Raw genomic sequence first — 14,973 nt, 5'->3', positions numbered from 1 at the left:
AACAATTTGCCATCTTCTCAGCATAGTATAGATTTCTCTCTCTTTCTGGGTCAAATTTGAACCTGGTCCCTGGGTGCTGCTGACTTTGATTACAGTCTGAAGAAAATGAGGAGGTGGGGTTAGATCTTGAGGAGAATCAACATTTCCTTAAAATGTATTAGCCTGAGAAGAGATTTTTCAAGGCTTCAAGCAAGGCAGGGCAAGTCTTCTCAGACATATAGGAAAGGCTGCTTCTGCTGGCAAGAAATAATCAGTGGGGTTTAGAGGTTCAGAGTACTCACATACCTCCAAAGGCATCCAAATGCCCTCATTACAATTCATGGAGTCCCTCTGTTTTCCCATCAAGTTCCCTGAGTTTACAGGACACCTGGCAAGGCTGTGAATTCAACGTACATTGTAATTCTGCAATCCACAGGTTCAACCTTGAGGGTCCTGTGGGGGAGGTTTACTGGCTTTGCAGCCATAAGGAACAAGAAGTTTTTAAAAAGGCAGTTATTGAAAATCCCTGATTTTCTAAGTATGCCTTGAGTTGAAAATGATAAGCCCTGAGCATGAAGTTTTCTTTTTATAAGCTTTCCATGCTGCCACTCCCCAATTCTTGTAAACACCATTACCATCACTATGTCTCTTTCAGTAGTCACCAGTACTCACAAAGAATCGCCTTCACTCCTGGCACCCACAGACAATAACTCAAGTAACGGTGTGGTTGTTGGGTGCTATGCATCTCCAGGATCCCATTTCCACTGAAATGAGGCTGTCACTGCCTTCAAACCCATTCAGTTCAGACAATCAGTCCCAGATCTCCACCTTTGAGGATTGTTTCCTGGAGCCACTTCTGGCACCAAATACTTTTATAAATCAGTGTTCTATGGAAAAAACAGAAACCATTCTAGATATTTTAAGCATAAAGGGATTTAATTTATGGAATCAGATACTTAAAAAACTGTTGGTAGGTCTAAAGGAGCAAAAGTCGAGGGAAGCAGGTATTAGTTTCCAGATTCATCATGGCAGCCTTGGGGCAGAGACTGGGGAATGTGCTGCTGCTTGTTCCCTGGTCAGGAACCTCTACCCACGGTGGAACAGCAGGAGGGGGCCTCACACAGGAGCCTGGCGGCTGCTGCAGAGCCTCAGCTATCCTGGGGTCCACACATCAGCCCACTGCTACTGGCTTCTGTGTCCTTTTGCCTTTCAAATAATGCACGAGTTCCTATTAAGAGAAGAATGTAAATCCTAGGACCCTGGAGGCAAGAGTTTCCGGGAAATATAGTTCCCAGGCTTCTGTGGAAGGCAATGGAGATAAACAGATAAATGGGACTTCAAGATTTAAAAAAGGTGAAGAAAGCCTCACCATGTCTAGCACACCCCATAAAAAACAACAACAACAACAAAAATCTTTTTTTAATCAGCAATTCAGCTCTCTTAAGTATCCTCCCTCTTCCTGTGGAAAGCCCCTGCCCTGTCCATGGCTGGTGTTTCTCAATGACTGGCCCACAGGCCAACTGTCTCACTCCAAACCTACTAAAACATACACTCTGGAGGTGAACTTACTGGAACCCTTAAGGACATTTACTTCCAACACTAGGAGTAGCCCATGTTGCTGTCTGAGAGGCTTTTCCTTTTCTCCTAGCAATGAAGCTAAGAGTTTATAACTCTTGCAAAGCTCATAGAACTCGCTGAGCATGTGTCTGGTCTGGGTCCCAGCAGCACCCTGCCCCCCCAGAGTGGGCACTGGCTCTTCCCAGAGTGGCAGCTTGTGTAGTCAGGAGCAGGAAGGGACGTTCCACTCACTGGAGGCATCCTAGACTCGGCCAGCCTCCCCATAAGGCCTACTCCCTGTGTCTGAGTACAAAGCAGGAAGTTCCCTTTGTCCTGAAAAATGACAACTAGTCTGCTGCAGGGTTCCAGCTGCTGCCCCATCATACCCAATCCATACCCTCAGTAGAAATTACAAACTTATAGTTACATGTTTTTATACCTTAGCAGAGAAAAAATTAAGCTGAGTTACAAATCAGATGGTTTTTAAAGGTCTAAAGACGATGGATATGAAGAGAAATATGTCTGTTACAAATTCTCAAGGCTTAGTTATTTTTTTCTTTTTAAGTACAGCCAACTAAAATTTAAATTTGCGGGGCTGGCCCAGTGCCCTAGTGGTTAAGTTCCCGCACTCAGCTTCTGTGGCCTGGGGTTTGCAGGTTTGGATCCCGGGCATGGACCGACGTACTGCTTGTCAAGCTGTGCTGTGGCAGCGTCCCATATGAAGTAGAGGAAGATGGGCACAGATGTTAGCCCAGGGCCAGTCTGCCTCAGCAAAAAGAGGAGGATTGGCAACTGATGTTAGCTCAGAGCTAATCTTCCTCACACACACACAAAAATTTAAATTTGTAAAAAAAACAACAAAAAACAGAGGCATGCTATCTTACCCACCAAGATAGATCAAGCAAAAACTTGGATGTGGTACTATGTCTTAAAAATTCTTTGAACTTAGAACTATATAATGAAGATGAGATATTCAAGACCTTAGTAGCTTTGCACAGAAACTGCCCAGCTTCTTGAATTGCAAAGCTCATGCTTTTCTAAGTCAGCAAGCATGAAGCTTTAGTAGTGATTCCCAGTCTTGGCTGCATATCACATCACCTGGGGATCTCCTAGTGCTGCTGAGTCCTGGGACTGTCCCTAGAAATTTTGATTTGTTTCAGTTTTGTGGGTTTTTTTTTTCCCCCAAGTTCCCCAGGTCATTCTCATGTGCAACCAGGATCGACAACCAAAATGCCAGTGACCATTGTTTAAATGACATGGATGTCTCACTTGTTTTCACAGGACTACTCCACTACTTGTACTACTCGAAGAAATAATCTGATCACTATTTCCGGTCCCACAACGTTATTGTCTTGAACTGATGCCGGTTAAAGCTGTCTTCACCTGGCCTGTAACTGCCGCCCTGTTTGCCTCCTTTCAGAAGCCTAGGATTAAGGCTGATCTTTGTTACAGAAAGGCAGTGACTTTCCTTGGGCAAAACCATGTATGCACACTAATTACTGTCTACATTCTTGGCCAGCCATTTTGAAATGTCTTCTGCATACAATACAAGCCTACTCAAGATTGCTTTTTCTTTCTTTTGCTTGTTCAGAATTTAGGATTTTGAAAGAGACTGAAGAAATAGCTATTTGTAATCTTTAAAACAATGCAATGAAAATAAGCCTTAATTTCAGAGTTTTATTGTATTGCACTAAAGGAACAGCAAGACAGTTATACAATGTTCTCTCTCCTTCTGTTTTCAAAATGTAAAGTACTTGCAAATTCTTAAGAATACCTTTACCACCAGATTAACACAGTAAGTATGATAACCAATTTCTTAATGAATAATGTCTTACAATTAAAACGCATTTAAGGGGCCGGCCCGGTGGCGCAAGCGGTTAGGTGCGCTCGCTCCGCTGCGGCGGCCCAGGGTTCGCTGGTTCGGATCCCGGGCGCGCACCAACGCACTGCTTGGCAAGCCATGCTGTGGCGGCGTCCCATATAAAGTGGAGGAAGATGGGCACAGATGTTAGCCCAGGGCCGTCTTCCTCAGCAAAAAAAAAAAAGAGGAGGATTGGCGGATGTTAGCTCAGGGCTGATCTCCTCACAAAAAAAAAAAAAAAAAAAAAACGCATTTAAAATAGCTTTAAATGCATTCTTCACAAGTAATTCAGCATATATTTTTATATCATGTTCACTTATGCTTAAGAATTAAAGCAGGTATATTACTCTGGAGGAAATATGGGAAATCTCTCATTCATGCAATATATAGGGATAATATTCAAGTCAAAGGGAAAACATCCCACTCTTCTTATATTTTAATGTATCCATATATAATCATCTACATGATAGATGAGGAAACCCATGATGGTTCCCACAGGTATATATTTTCCATAGAAAATATATATCCACAGATATATATTTTCAGTTCATCTGAAGCACCTGGTATCTACAGCTAATTTATAATTAGATGGCATTTCAATAAAACCAAAATGAGCCCTACGAGTTCCTATAAACAAAAGCTTCCAATGGATTAAGGACAGTCAATAACTAATCATTCAAGTGATTATGGTTGTTCCTTAAGGAGTGCAAGTCCCTCCTGTCAACACCGGAGGTAATCATTTGATATTAATTTATATGCAATTCCTTTTAAATTCTTTATCCAAGTATAACATATGAAAAGTCTTTCCACATGCAAAAAATGTGGAAACATTTAAAAAATGAGGAGTCACTTTTTTAAGCAACTGATTAGATTCCATAGGCTACTCTTGGAAACAGGGTCTTGCTGGATAGAATCCCTCCATGTGGTGGCTTTGTGCATTCATTGAACTGGACCCATTCTTCTGAGCGCTGTTCTAAGAGCCCACCAAAACATAGATCATGCCATATAGGTAGTAAAAAAATGTTAGAAGATAAAAAGCAAGTTTGCACCGTCCTTCGTTCTGACAATACGCTAGAATATCTGCATTCATGATGGTTGTAGGGTCGTAGAGTCCTGGTCCACCTATCACTGGTCTACTCATATACCTCCGAATATGATATGCCAAGAGGGGCACATTGAGACCCAGTGTAAGCCACTCTGCTGCACAAAGAAACATGACACAGAAGAAAGCATGGATGAGGTCCTCTGGAAGTACAAGAGGATTCAGAGTATTACACTGGTCTATAGGATTCTTGTAACCAGTCTTCAGCTCATCAAATGCTATAATGTGCCAGATGGTGAAGAAGACAAGCAAGGCGGTGAGGAGCCGCACCAACATGTAGCAAAAGGCCGCAATTGTGAAAGCCACGGCTGGGAGCGAGCGGTGCTGGGCAGCGTGGAGAAGCCGCCGCTGTACCGTTTGCATTCCCACCAGCAATGAGTGCACGTTCTTGTTGCTCCACATCCTTCCAAGCATTTGGTGGTGTCAGTATTACGGATTTATCTACATATGCAATCATGCCATCCAGGAACTAAGAGTTTTATTTCTTCCTTCCCAATCTGTATTCCTAAAATTTCCTTTTCTTTTCTTATTACATTAGGAAGGAATTCCAATACAAAATTGAATAGGAGTGGTGAGAGGGGACATTCTTGCCTTGTCCTGATCTTAGTGAGAAAGCTTCAAGTTTCTCATCATTAAGTGTGATATTAGCTGTAGGTTTTTTGTAGATGGTATTTATCAAATTGAAGAAGTTTATCTCTATTCCTAGTTTGCTAAGGGTCTTTATCATAAATGGGTATTGGATTTTAGCAAATGCTTTTACTGCATCTATTGATATGATCATATGATCTTTCTTCTTTAGCCTGTTGATGTGATGGATTATATTAATTAATTTTCGAATGCTGAACCAGCCTTGCCTACGTGGGGTAAATCCCACTTGGTCATAGTGTATAACTCTTTTTATATATTGTTGGGTTTAATTTGCTAATATTTGTTAAGGATTTTTGCATCTATGTTCATGAGAAATATTGGTTTACAGTTTTACTTTCTTGTAATGTCTTTGTCTGGTTTGGGTATTAGGGTAATGCGGGCCTCACAGAATGAGTTAAGAAGTATTCTTTATGCTTCTATTTTCTGGAAGAGATTGTAGAGAATTGGTATGATTCCTTCCTTAAATGTTTGGTAGAATTCACCAGTGAACCCATGTGGGCCTGGTGCTTCCTGTTTGGGAAAGTTATTAATTATTGAATTCAATTCCTTTAATAGATATAGGTCTATTCAGATAATATATTTCTGAGAGTGACGTCAGCATCATGGCGGAGTGAGCTTTCCCGTGAACTCTTCCCCCGACAAGATACAACAAAAGCAACAGCCACAAACCAACAACGGAATCCCAGATAGTGAAAACCTAGAGCGGAGGGATCCACACTGCCGCACATCTGAGAGCGGAACGTGCTGGGCCCCCGGAGGAAGTGGGGAGAGGTAAGGAGAACTCCGCTCCCTCCCCATCAGATCAGCGATCCCGGTCTGCGCGGCTCCCAGAGAGGGGGGAGGGGCGGCCCTCGGCGGGGAAACTGTGGCTCTTCGGACTCTCTCAGCCAGTGGGAAACTCCCGCACAGAGGACTCAGAGGAGCCACAGGGCTACCATCAACATCTGAGCACCCCAGAGAGCGGATAAAGAGGGGCAAACGAGAAGCCTCCCACATCAGGGACCCAGAGGGCAAAAGAGAGAGCTCCCCCCTCCCCGCAACCCGGAGTCTGCAGCTGGACCAGACGAGACCTAGCGATCCGAGGCAGACCTGATCAAACGATTGGACCCGTGGATAGCAGCGGGAAAAAACAAAACAAAACTGCGGATCGCAGCAGAAAAACCGGGGCAGAGCGCAGGGGGCTTAGACTACACAGCCCTTTACCACCAGACAGTGGCGGCAGGTGGAAATTGCAACCAGAGACGTCCAGGATGAGGAAAAACAAAACCAACACAGGAACCACAATGCAAAAATATATGAAATCACCAGACCAGAAACAAAATGACAAGCACCCAGAAATCAACCCCGAAGACACAGAAATCCATAAACTAAATGACAGAGATTTCAAAATAGCTATCATAAAAACACTCAACGAAATACGAGACAACACAGACAAACAATTCAATGAGATTAGGAGTTTCTTCACAAAAGAGATTGAAATCATAAAGAAAAACCAATCAGTGCTGATGGAGATGAAGAACACAATGGAGGAGATAAAGGAGAATCTGGAATCTTTAAAGAACAGAGCTGACAATATGGAGGAAAGAATTAGTACTTTAGAGGATGGGAATACAGATATACTCCAGATGGAAGAAGAGAGAGAACTAAGACTAAAAAGAAATGAAGAAAGACTCCGAGAAATATCTGACTCTATTAGAAAATGTAACATAAGAATTATAGGTATTCCTGAGGGAGAGGAGAGGGAAAGAGGAACAGAGAGCCTATTCAAGGAAATAATAGCTGAAAATTTCCCAAATCTGGGGAAGGAGCAGGAAATACCAGTAAGCGAAGCCAACAGGACACCTATATATATTAACAGACAAAGGCCTTCACCACGACACCTAGTGGTAAGGCTAGCCAGGGTCAATGACAAAGAAACAATATTAAGGGCAGCTAGACAAAAACAAAAAATAACATACAAAGGAACTCCCATCAGGCTCTCAGCGGATTTCTCAACAGAAACTTTTCAGGCTAGAAGAGACTGGAATGATATATTCAAAATACTGAAAGACAAAAACTTTCAACCAAGAATACTCTATCCAGCAAAAATATCCTTCAAATATGATGGAGAAATAGTAACTCTCCCAGATAAACAAAAGCTAAGGGAGTTCATGGCCACGAGGCCCCCACTACAAGAAATACTCAAGAAGGCCCTCAGGCCTGAAAAAAAGAAGAGAAAGGGAACACAAAGCTTGGAGGAAGGAGAAAAGTAGGTAGACAAAATCAGAGAAATAGTATATCTTTACCGGAATAGGTTAGCAACCACTTAAATACTAAACTCAAAGATCAAAGGAAGAAATTCACCAAAAATAAATTTAACCTCATCACTGTAAACACACAGCCACAACACAAGATAGAATAAGGTATAACAAGAGCAACTTAGAAGGGGAAGAGGAAAGTGACTGAATTGACTTAGTATAAGGAAATAGGAGGCTATCAGATAATGGACTATCTCATACACAAGATTTTTTGCCCAAACCTCAAGGTAACCACTAAACAAATAATCAAAGCAAAACCACATATGATAAACAAAGAGAAAACTAGAAGAATCATAAGACAGAACAACCAAACTGAATTGGCAGTCTAAAACAAATGGGACAAGAAACAAAGGAAATGCAAAAGAACCAGAAAATAAGTGACAAAACAGCAACATTAAGCCCTCATATATCAATAATTACCCTAAATGTAAATGGATAGAACTCTCCAATCAAAAGATACAGAGTGGCAGGATGGATTAAAAAGCAAGACCCAACAATATGCTGCCTTCAGGAAACACATCTTAGCACTAAAGACAAGCACAGGCTCAGAGTGAAAGGATGGAAGACAATACTCCAAGCTAATGGCAAACAAAAGAAAGCAGGTGTTGCCATACTCATATCAGACAAAGTAGACTTCAAGATAAAACAGGTTAAGAAAGACAAAGAAGGGAAATATATAATGATAAAAGGGACACTACATCAAGAAGACATATCACTTATAAATATATATGCACCCAACACAGGAGCACCAATGTACATAAAGCAACTATTAACAAACCTAAAAGGAGAAATCAACAACAACACAATAATAGTAGGGGATCTTAACACCCCACTTACAGCAATGGACAGATCATCCAGACAAAAAGTTAATAAAGAAATATTAGACTTAAATGAAAAACTGGACGAGATGGACCTAGTAGACATATACAGAGCACTCCATCCAAAAACAGCTGACTACACATTCTTCTCAAGCGCACATGGAACATTCTCTAGGATAGACCATATGTTGGGAAACAAAGCAAGCCTCAATAAATTTAAGAAGATTGAAATCATAACAAGCATCTTTTCAGACCATAAGGCTATGAAATTGGAAATGAACCATGAAAAAAAAACTGGGAAAGTGACAAAAATGTGGAGATTAAACAACATGCTACTGAACAACCAATGGATCATTGATGAAATTAAAGGAGAAATCAAAAACTATCTGGAAACAAACGAAAATGATAACATGCCATATCAAACCATATGGGATGCAGCAAAAGCGGTCCTGAGAGGGAAACTCATAGCGATACAAGCCCACCTTAACAAACAAGAAAAAGCCCTAATAGGCAACCTTAAATTACACCTAACAGAACTAGAAAAAGAAGAACAAACAAAGCCCAAAGCCAGCAGAAGGAGAGAAATAATAAAAATCAGAGCAGAAATAAATGAAATTGAGACCAAAAAAACAGTAGAAAGGATTAATGAAACAAAGAGTTGGTTCTTCGAGAAGATAAACAAAATTGACAAACCCTTAGCCAGGCTTACTAAGAAAAAAAGAGAAAAGGCTCAAGTAAATAAAATTAGAAATGAAAGAGGAGAAATTACAACGGATACCAGGGAAATACAGAGGATTATAAGAGAATACTATGAGAAATTATATGCCAACAAATTGGACAATCTAGAAGAAATGGATAAATTCTTAGACTTATACAACATCCCAAAATTGAACCAAGAAGAAATGGAGAATCTGAATAGACCAATAACAAGTAAAGAGATTGAAATAGTAATCAAAAACTTCCCAAAAAATAAAAGTCCAGGACCAGATGGCTTCTCCAGTGAATTTTACCAAACATTCAAAGAAGATTTAATACCCATCCTCCTCAAACTATTCCAAAAAATAGAGGAAGATGGAACACTTCCTAAATCATTCTATGAGGCCAACATCACCCTGATACCAAAACCAGACAAAGACAATACAAAGAAAGAAAATTACAGGCCAATATCGCTGATGAACATTGATGCAAAAATCCTCAACAAAATATTGGCAAACCAAATACAACAATACATTAAAAAGATCATACACCATGATCAAGTGGGATTTATACCAGAGACGCAGGGATGGTTCAACATCCGCAAATCAATCAACGTGATACATCACATCAACAAAACAAAGAATAAAAACCACATGATCATCTTAATAGATGCAGAGAAGGCATTTGACAAGATACAACATCCACTTATGATAAAAACTCGCAATAAAATGGGAATAGAAGGAAAGTACCTCAACATAATAAAGGCCATATATGACAAACCCACAGCTAACATCATACTCAACAGGGAAAGACTGAAAGCCATTCCTCTGAGAACAGGAACGAGGCAGGGCTGCCCACTCTCACCACTCCTGTTCAACATAGTACTGGAGGTTTTGGCCAGAGCAATTAGGCAAGAAAAAGGAATAAAAGGAATCCAAATAGGTAACGAAGAAGTGAAACTCTCACTATTTGCAGATGACATGATTGTATATATAGAAAACCCTAAAGAATCTGTTGGAAAACTATTAGAAACAATCAACAACTACAGCAAAGTTGCAGGGTACAAAATCAATCTACAAAAATCAGTTGCATTTCTATATGCTAATAATGAACTAACAGAAAGAGAGCTCAAAAAGATAATACCATTTACAATTGCATCAAAAAGAATAAAATACCTAGGAATAAATCTTACCAAGGAGGTGAAGGACCTATACAATGAGAACTACAAGACATTATTGAGGGAAATCCATGATGACATAAAGAAATGGAAAGCTATCCCATGCACGTGGATTGGAAGAATAAACATAGTTAAAATGTCTATATTACCTAAAGCAATCTACAGATTCAATGCAATCCCAATCAGAATCCCAATGACATTCTTCACAGAAACAGATAATATATTTCTTCTTGTGTGAGTTTTGGTAGAGATTTACTTTTTAAAACATTACTTTTTAATTTCTAGAAGTAAATATATACTCATTATGAAAAATGTGGAAAATACAAAAAAGATAGAAATCACAAATATCCATTATCTTCCAACTCAGAGGCACTTGTTAATATTTTTGAATATTTCCTTCCAGGATGTTTGTGTGTGTGTGTGTATTTAAAAAACATAATTGAATTACTTTATTTATAATATTTTATTCTTCTTTTACACTTAACATTAGCATAGTTTTACTTCTTAAGAACTCTTAATAAACATTTGTCTCATTAGAAATGTTGTTACATAACATCTCTGTATTTCAGTTTTCTTATTTGTAAAACAGGTTTCATAATATACACATCTCATAGGATAGTTGTGAAAATTAAATGAGATAATGCATGCAAAATATGTAGCAAAGTGCCTAGCATGTATATAGTCAAAAAATGGCCAAAAATTCCTCCCATCCCTGTGTCCATACCCCTATGTAGTGTGTCTTAGCTGGAACTCTGACCAAGAAGTGAAGTCTATTTCTCCACAAGCCAGGTGAGACCAGAAGAACTAACTATTTGAGCCCGGCCCAAATAACATGGCTGTTATCTTAAGCTTCTATGTTTTCAGGTGGTTGTTACACAGCCATAAAAAGATAACCAATACAATGATCAATAAATATTAACTAATATTATTATTACCATATAAATATAAAAGGTGAGAACATGATACTGAGATAGTTACCTAAGCACTTTAAAATGTCTTTAATCGTTTAACACATATTTTAGTGTTATGTATATATAAAGCAGGGCCTTAAATTTTATTCATGCCACAGTTGACATCAATACCACAAAGACATCTATTCACATACATTTTCTAATCCCAAAGAACTAATAAATTGTTGAAGATCTTTCTTCATGTGCAACCTTGGAATCAGGGCCAGACGAGCTATCCCAAGTCTCCTAAAAAACTACTCAGATTTTATGGTTAAATACCTAAACCAAATCATTTCCATAACTGCTTTTTTCCCCCAATTGAATAAAAATACTCTCAGTATCTTGCAGTGGCTGAAGATTAGTATATCTTTATTTGAATGTGCATGATAATAAATTGGCAAAGATTTATAATTAAATAATTATACAGTAATGCTATTTGTTTCATGAAGTTTTCATGGAATCAGCCTATCTTGGGCAATAGTGGAAATTGACAGGGAATTAGCCTCTTAATTCGCACCCCTTGCTTCATTGCAAAAGATTTGATGATGGTGATGCTGATGATTACAATGGCTCACATTTGTTGAGTGTTTAGTATATAGCAGACACTATGCCGACTATTTTAGATGCATTTATTTCTCATAACAGGCTACTTGCTATTTTATTATCGTAATTTATGGATCAGGAATCTGTGACTCAGAGCAGTTAAGCGATTCAAGATTAACCAGCTAGCGAGAGCTCAAGTTTAAATTTAAAATCTACCTAACTTCAAAGCCTAAGCTTTTTAACCATCAATTATGTTGCCCTCTACAACTTGCTTCCAGTAAATATGTTGTTGATGCTCTGCAGACTCTTGAGGAAGAAGATGTCTGGTTTTTTTGTGTGTGTGTGAGGAGATCAGCCCTGAGCTAACATCCATGCCAATCCTCCTCTTTTTGCTGAGGAAGACTGGCCCTGGGCTAACATCGGTGCCCATCTTCCTCTACTTTATATGAGACGCCACCACAGCATGGCCTGACAAGCAGTGCCTCAGTGTGCACCCGGGATCCGAACCCAGGCCACCAGCAGCAGAGCGCTCGCACTTAACTGTTACACCACGGGGCCGGCCCCAAGGATGTCTGTGTAAAAATCATTTTCAATGTAATCATTCAAATGCTTAAAACAGGGGGTAAAGTGAGAGAGATTTCAAGTGTCTGAAAAAGCAATGTGATCTCTCATTCTGTTCCACTGGCTTAAAATGTGCTGTAAATGAGATGGTTCTCAGAACAACCCAAGAAGCTGCTTAGAAAATGGGTTCCCAGATCCCACACCTCACAGTGTATTTTAGTGGGAGCAGGCTTTGAAAACACCACCCCTCCAGCTGTAACGTGAAGAACGACTGTAGGGGTGACACAGCAAGACCAGTTAGGAGCATCAGGACTGGTTCATTAATGCTTGTAGTGCTAATGCCAAATAGACACGTATGCTCATTTGTAAAAATACAGAGTTTTCAGGGTAATAGAAAACAACTTATCTTCTAAGTAATAATTGTACTGCCTCTAGGCTTAATTCTTCTAGGAATGGCTATGCAAACATATTTTTTCTACTCTTGGTAACAACCGGATGATTTACTAAGAGTGTTTACACACATCTCTTTCTGAAATAGAACCACAAAATAAATATTGTGCTTATAAACGCCATAAACCTGGTCTCCCACAAATGCACCTAAAGGAAAGAGGGTCATTTTAGGAATTGGAAAAGCTTTAATAACCTCCCACTGAGGTTCAAATTTACAATCCACAGCTTTTATAAAAAGAGTCAGAAAATTCTATGTAAAATATATTCTATTAAACCTTTTCCGGAAACACTTCTTGTACATGTTCAGGAATATCTATTTTCCTGCCATCAGAAAGCTGTCCTTACTCTCAACAGCAGAAAAAGCCAGCTGCAGTGACTGACTGAGGCATATTCTGTAAAAATTCCCATTACATGTTTCTGATTTTAATTAGGATAATCTACCTTTCTCCCAATTCAAAATGCCAGAATATAAGAAAAAGAAAAGGGTGGAGAAAGTTTGATGATTTATTTTCACATACCTCAAATGTTCACTCTTTTAAAAAAATTTTATTGTGGTAAAATATACATAATGTGCAATTTAGGATTTTAACCATTTTTAGGTGCACAATTCAGTGTATTAAGTATATTCACAGTGTTGTGCAACCATCACCACCATCCATTTCCAGATTTTTTCATTGTCCCAAATAGAAGCTCCATACCGTTAAATAATAACTCTCCATTCCCATCCCCTCCTAAGCCCGGGTAACCTCTATTCTATTTTCTATCTCTATAAATTTGCATGTTATAGGTGCCTCATAAGTGGAATCATATAATATTTGCTCTTTTGTGTCTGGCTTATTTCACTTGGCATAATGTTTTCAAGGTTCCTCCTTGTGGTCATATGTTTCAGTACTTCATTCCTTTTTAAGGCTGAATAATATTCCATTGTATTTATATCCATTCACATGTTGATGGACACTTGAGTAGTTTCCACTTTTTGGCTATTGTGAATAACGATCCTGTGACATTGGTGTTCAAATATCTACTTGAGTTCTTGCTTTCAATTCTTTTGGGTATATACCTAGAAGTGTAATACTCAGTTGTGTAAATTCGAAAGAGAAAGGATGCATATACTTAAATATTATAATTTGTGTTCAGAGCTGCACCTAGGACGCCAAGTAGGTGGATTGATGGAGGCTGAAAAGCTACCTTAACTATTATTCTAAAACATAGCTGCAGTTCCACTGCCTCAAGGTATTGGAAAACTCAGTTTTGATGAGAGCTTGTTATTTGGAAAGGTCTAAAATGAGAGCTTATATATGAGAAACTAAACCTCCCCAATATACCCAAAAAAAAGGTTGTGAGGGGCCGGCCCCGTGGCTTAGCGGTTAAGTGCGTGCGCTCCGCTGCTGGCGGCCCGGGTTCGGATCCCGGGAGTGCACGTGCATTGATGCACCGCTTCTCCAGCCATGCTGAGGCCGTGTCCCACACACAGCAACTAGAAGGATGTGCAGCTATGACATACAACTATCTACTGGGGCTTTGGGGAGGGAAAAAAATAAATAAAATCTTTAAAAAAAAAAAAAAAGGTTGTGAGTTTCTTCATTTTCACAGTTTCAATATTTTCCCTTTAATTGATTGATTAGAGTGCCCTCAGGTGTCTGTATTTTTATATTATGGAGGTTTTGGAAAAGATTTATTAGAATCATAGAATGGTGGAAGAAATTTAAATATCATCTTTTAAAAAAATTGAATATTGACTGCATGCAAACTCCCAGCCCTAAGCAGCTAAAAATTTTTTTTAACAGTGATCTAAATCATACACACAAAATAGTATCTAAAGTGTATATACAGTGTACAGGCATACCTCATTTTATTGCACTTTGCAGATATTGTGTTTTTTACAAGACCCTCCTTCAGCAAAAATATTACAACTCACTGAAGGCTCAGATGATGGTTAGCATTTCTTAGCAATAACATATATATTTAAAAAATTTTTTTGTTGTGAAATTTTTGTTGTACATTATTGTTTATCAGTCAACATATAAGTTCATCCCTCTACCCCTTGTGCCCACCCCCACCCCCTAGACCCTGGTAACCACCAAATGGTTCTATTTGTGCATGTGTTGGTTTATCTTCCACATATGAGTGAAACCATGCCCTGTTTGTCTTTCTTTTTCTGGCTTATTTCACTTAACATAATACCCTCCAGCTCCATCCATGTTGTTGCAAATGGGACGATTTTGTCTTTCTTTATGGCTCAGTAGTATTCCATGGTATATATATACCACATCTTCTTTACCCATTCATCAGTTGAGGGACACTTGGTTTGCCTCCATGTCTTGGCTATGGTGA

The 14,973-nt window shown here is 39.1% G+C and overlaps 1 pseudogene; it reads right to left on the bottom strand.

Annotated features, from left to right (window-relative positions):
- Positions 1–4,370: 4,370 nt before the first annotated feature.
- Positions 4,371–4,799, bottom strand: LOC101405091 (protein cornichon homolog 1 pseudogene; annotated as a pseudogene).
- Between the last annotated feature and the right edge of the window lie 10,174 nt (positions 4,800–14,973).

Source organism: Ceratotherium simum, chromosome 10, assembly GCF_057802395.1.
Source record: "Ceratotherium simum simum isolate JZ-2026a chromosome 10, ASM5780239v1, whole genome shotgun sequence".
NCBI classification, from domain to species: Eukaryota; Metazoa; Chordata; class Mammalia; order Perissodactyla; family Rhinocerotidae; genus Ceratotherium; species Ceratotherium simum.
This window is presented reverse-complemented; position numbering and strand designations above follow the sequence as displayed.